General features: G+C 49.8%; 1 long non-coding RNA gene across 1 annotated transcript; it reads left to right on the plus strand.

The window, feature by feature from the left end:
• Positions 1-1,408: 1,408 nt before the first annotated feature.
• On the plus strand, positions 1,409-4,289 carry LOC132341951 (uncharacterized). Its single transcript, XR_009490358.1, has 4 exons — positions 1,409-1,535; positions 2,565-3,186; positions 3,550-3,696; positions 3,889-4,289. It is a non-coding gene; the product is annotated as an uncharacterized LOC132341951 (long non-coding RNA).
• The last annotated feature ends 1,348 nt before the right edge of the window (positions 4,290-5,637 follow it).

Consider the following 5,637-nt stretch of genomic DNA (forward strand, 5'->3'; position numbering starts at 1 on the left):
ATGAAAAAGGGGGACAGCCCTTAAATGAGGGTGAAAGGTGTTCACCAGGTTTGGTTGCTCCCTCTGCTGGGAAGAATCCCTAGTGCCAGGGGCGTTTATGCTGAGGAAGTGGAAGCTTTGCAGGTTCTAAGAGGCTTTGTTTGATGGGAAAGAAGAGTGTTTGGACAGCTGGCACTGAAGGCCAAGGGTGCTGTGCAGGGAGGGGCATGCCAGAGGTGCCTCTGTTCCAGCAGCAGGTGTGGGCTGTGCCTCTTTTGGGTGGGAAGGCCAAAGCCAGGCAAGGGCAGGACTGCAGCTGTAGCTGCTGCTTTGTGAGCCCTGCCGTGTGTGTATGTGCTCCCAGAGCCGTGGCTGGGGCTGGGCTGGAGCTGCAGCTCTCTGTCCTTTTGCAGAATATTATACGTGTTGGCCAAAGAATGTCTCTCTTTTTATTCATGTGCTGACCCATTGCCTCCAGTACATTTATGATTATGAGCCAGGGCAAACTCCAGGTGGGGAGAGGGATTTTTTTGGATTTACCAATACCTTCTTCTCAAGTGGCATGACTTTTGTCTTCTGTAAAGTCAGACATAGCAGTTTCCAGAAGCATTTTATTCCATAATAAAAGGAAATGTTGCAGGCTCAGAACCATCTTTAGGATCTTTAGGGGTTCTGATGGCTGTGCTGACGCAGAAGAGATGAATATTCTGGAACTGGTCATAGTGAGAATATCTTTGTGTCCAAAGGTAATTTGCAGGTGCTTCATTGTGGACATTTCTTCCTCGGTGGAATAGAAACACTACTTGGTTGTCTGGCTTTTCCTGTCTTTTGGGTTGTTTTTATTTTCCGCTGTCCCAATGTCCAGATTTTTGCCCGTGATCACAAATGTGATCCTGGGAATGGCCTGGGTGCATAAATGTTTGCCTGGATCATACCAATGGGGCAGCAGCAGAGGGCTCCAAAAAGCACCACCTCGTGCTGGGTTGTGTGAGCGCTTTGCTGGGGGTGGTGAGACACCCAGGCAGAAATGTGTGCTTTTTGTGGGGGTTTGCAGCACCCAGCCCTGGGCAGGGCTGGCAGCGAGCTCTGTCCTTACTGGTAGCAGGGAGAGCCCCTGGCTTTCTGCTGGCTGATTTCTCCCAGCTCTGGCATGAGCCAGGGTCAGAGCGTGAGGGCACGTCCCCTCACTTGGTGTCTTCTGGTTTGCTGTGCTCATGTTTTGTCTCAAAGGTCATTTTGTAAGAGCTTCAGTTTCACCTTGGCCACCTGAATCCTGAGTTTAAAAGGCTCCTCATGGGAACGGTATGGGCAGTGTTCCCTCCTCCGTGCTCCATGTCCTTTGGGAGTGGAGAAGGAGAGTTATCGTATTCCTGATGTGTTTCCAGGAAAATTGTGAGTGATCTTTGGGTTCCTTTCTTTCTGTTTTTCTGCTCAGGACAATGTCAGTGTTGCCCCCGATTCCTCAGGAGGGGAGCCTGTGGACAGAGCTGCAGCAGAGGAAGCTTCATCTGGCACCGAGAGCTGCAGGAACGGTTCCCAGGAGCCCGAGGAGCCTGGTAAGGACAGAGCCCTCACTGGTTTAGAGAGGTGTGAGATGGCTGCTCCAAGCAGGTTTGGTGCTTCCTGCTGCCTTGAGTTCAAATCCTGCACTGGCACAAGCTGACTTAGCCCTGCCCTCCACACTTCTCCAGAGGCTCTGGCACTGAATCCTGTGCCGTGGCAAGAGAGCAGGGAATAAAGCTGACCTTGGGGGAGTTGTGTCACCAAGTCGAGTGTCCCAGCTTGGTGCTGAAGTCGGTGGATAAATTTGCTGCAGGCTGACAGGGGAGGCCAGGCTGAGCGACTCTTGAAGGAATAGGGGAAAAAAAGAGCAAAAAGTCCGGCTAGAAGTCCAGATCACTGACTCGGTGTAGTACCAGTCTGCTGGTATTGGTGCTGACCCACCAGAAAAACAAGGAGCAGAACATCAGAGGCCAGCCAAGTGAAACATCATAGTCAGTCCAGTATCAGAATGGAAACTTAAATGAGCCCTGATTAGGGAGACCTAAGAGGAGAGAGGGAGCACTTTGGATCCATTCCTTAGCCAAGCTGGTGCAGCCTGCAGGCCTCGTAGGGAGCTCTGTCCCTCGCAGCCCTTCCTGCCAGAGCCGATGGTCGAGTTGGAGCAGCTGCTGCTCGCTGCAGGGGGCAGTTGGTAGATGGCCCTGGTAATGGAGCTGGTTCATGACTCAGCTCCCAGCAGCCCTCAGCTTCAGGCATTTCAGTGAGGACTGAGGTCTGTCTGTCAGCACAGAGAAAGAACAAGGCTGGGCTTCTTTGTGGCTCCTGGGGCTGTGTGTGTTTCAAGCTCTCGTGGGTGCCCTTTGCGCTGCGAGTGCTGAGACTTTATTGAGATCCTTCAATGTTTTGAAACACACTTTTGAACACTTGGAATGGTCCCTGTTCTTTTAAGGGCAGGCTTCAAATTGCCAAGTGAGAGTCTGCCTTTCAGGCCATTTTGACAGTCCCTGGTAGAAGGGCAATTGCTGTCCAGGGGAAAGGTGCACAAGGGCCAATATTGACTGAGCATTCCCTTGGCTTCCCAGATGCCATCTGACCAACATCTCCAGGAGGGCTGCCCTGCCTGGCAGGAGGAGACAGAGGAGAGCCCGTGACCATCGGGCAGGTAGAATTCCTCTGTTTGTAAATATGTTTATAGATTGCTATGGTTTTATTTATCAATGCTTATAGTTCCATTTATAGATTAAACTGTTCTGTTTATATGTGCATATATTGATAGATCTGTAGAGTTAAATGTGGATGTGTATACTGTTACAGATGTGATATATTTCCATTTATGTAATTAGATTTACTGATTTTCTGAGTTAAATTTATATATGAGTAGAGTAAGAAAACCATATATATGAAGTTATATTTATAAATGCGTACAGTTGCATAGTAAGAGGAATATGAGTGTTTAGATGTATAGATTGATGGATAGATTGCTGTTTGCGTAGGCCTAGGCTGCATTTTTACCTCTTTGCCCCCTCGGCTGCCTTTCTCACCTCTTGCTTTTCCCCCTGTGCCCCCTGTGTCCCCTCTCCCTGTGCTGGATCCCAGCTGGCGGCCGGGCCGGCCAGAGCAGCACTTCCAGCCCCGGCTGGCCCTGGAGCAGTGGGAGCTGCCGCTGGCCCCAGGCACTGTCCCCTGAGGAGCTGCTGAAGGACGGTGAGACAGAGGGGGCTGAGGGGGCTGAGGGGGCGGTGGCGCTGAAGGGACAGAGAGCCTGAGCTGCTGCTGGGGCTGAGGGCTGTGGGGCAGCCAAGGACGATGGTGGCACTGAGGTGACAGGGAAGTGGCACAGGTTGAGGGGCTGGCAGGTCTAAGGGGGATGGGATGGGATGGGTCAGAAAGGGACTGAAGGGATGAGAGGACTGTGAGGGCCTGAAGAAACTGAAGGGGGCTGGGGGTTCAGTGAGAGCATGGCGGGGCTGAAGGGATGGATGGAGCCAGCAGGGAGCACAGAGGGCTCCAGGACTGCAGCTCTGCCAGGCCTTGGAACCAATTGCAAAGCCTCCACTTTTGCCCCAGCTGCAAGGAAGACCTTGAGGACAGCCGGAGACTGACAGGAGCCAGCAGGGAGAAGCTGAAGGCCAGCAGCAAGAGCCCCCTTGGCCAGTGGCCACTGCTGGTGGCCAGCACCCACAAGACAGTGCTCTAAGCCTGATTATGAGCTGGGTGAGCATAATCCCTTGTGCTCTTTGCATTAATTTTTTTCCTTCTTCCCTCCTGGAGAAATGTGGAGCTGTAGTTGTGTAATCCCTTTTCTTATTGAATGAGTCTGATTGCTTATTTAAAATGTCAGTTTGAGGTCTTTCTCTCCCTGTCTGTATCACTGACTTTTCTGGTTTGCTCTCTTGTCCACCTCAGGCCCTGCTGGGTAAGAAATACCAGCTCATGAGTCCGACCAGAGAGTGTGGCCCAGTTGTGAACAAAGAACATCTGTCACCGACATGTTTTAGGAAAAATCCTTTCCTTAGGATTTTTCCCTCCTGAGAAGCTGAGAGGCCTCAGGAACAAACTGTAAACAATTCTTATCTGCTGCTGTGGAATGCAACAGGGGGAATCTGTGATTGGTCTCATCTGGTTGTTTGGAATTAACGCCCAATCACAGTTCACTTGTCCAGACTGTCTCGGTGAGAGACAAGCCTTTGTTATTCATTCCTTTCCTATTCTTAGCTTAGCCTTCTGATGAAATCTTTTCTCTCTGTTCTTTTAGTATAGTTTTAATATATTTTCTATCATAAAATAATAAACCTAGCTTGCTGATACATGGAGTCAACTTTCTCGTCTCTTCCCTCATCCTGGGACCCTTGTGGACAATACTACAAACATCAGGTCAGCTTCACTCCATTTCCCTGCTGGAAGCCATGGGGGCCAGGATTATTGGTGGACTCAAATGGTTGGTGGTGACATTGAATAGGGATTGACCCAGTCCGAACCATGGTTCAAGAATTTACAGGAGTTTGCTGAAGATGTTGAGGTAATTCTACCATTCAGCAGTTCCTGTAATTGTGTCAGGAGGTCAGTGTCCTTCCTGCAGCCCTGGCACAGACAGTTCCCCGTATATTTAGAGGCCTGGAGACCAAATGAGTCATCAGAATGATCTTGCTCACCTTTGCAAGGGATCTTTTGCTCAGGAAAGTTTTTCATTATTTTTCTGCTCAGGTAGAGGGCAGCAGTGCTGATATCATGCTGAAAGCAGCTGTGGAGATGCAGAAGTCTGCAAGGAAAGATTGCAGTTGCAGTGTTTCCCTGGGCTGTAGTCCAGGTGCTCTCAGTCTCTGTGTCACCTGCAAGGCTCAGTCCTGGCAGCTCCAAGCAGATTTGCTCACAGGGATTCTCCGGTGGCCCCAAGCCCCGTGGTATGGCTTTGAGCCCCTCATCCCAGCCCTTTGGAATCAGTAGAGATGGTCCTCAGGGACCTGATTCAGGCACTGCTGGAGACTGGCTTTTGGTGCACCAAGCTCCTGATGGACCTGGATGGTCTTGGTGGAAGGAGTTCAGGCATCACCCCAAAGCAGGCTCACCTGTAGATGTGCAGGACCAGGTGAAACATTCTGGGGAACAAATTGGAGCCTCTTATTCCCCAGGGATGCTCAAAGCATAACTACAAGACTAAGGAAAGGGATGAAAAAGCACATGGTTAAACCCAAAGTAAAATCAGCTGTGTGGGACCCTGGACAAGGAAGCCAAGAAAGAAGATCATGTATTGGAAACACTCATGTTCTTTAGAGCTATGCTTTTACTCCACAGGAGATATGTGTCTCAAGTCAGACAGAAATTAATTATTTTCTAACAAAAAATTTACACCATTTTCTTACGCCTTAAAAAACCTGCATCTTGAATTTCAGCAGCTGTCAGTGATGTTTAAACTGCCTTTTTGCAGCTGAAAATCTGGCTGATGAGATCAAACCCAGAGGCATCTTTTCCCATACCAGCCCCTGTGACAGTAAGGCCAGCAGGCTAGCAGGCAGGGCATGTTTTTTAGCAAGGAAAACAGCTCCTTTCCTTACATGCATCACAGAGATTGAAGTCAGGGTTAAATGTCTCTGAAATCCTTGGCTGCAACAGAGGTTTAATCCCCCAAAGCAACAGAGAATAATGAGTTTATTAAGT

The sequence above is a fragment of the Haemorhous mexicanus genome, chromosome Z (genome assembly GCF_027477595.1).
Source record: "Haemorhous mexicanus isolate bHaeMex1 chromosome Z, bHaeMex1.pri, whole genome shotgun sequence".
Classification (NCBI taxonomy): Eukaryota; Metazoa; Chordata; class Aves; order Passeriformes; family Fringillidae; genus Haemorhous; species Haemorhous mexicanus.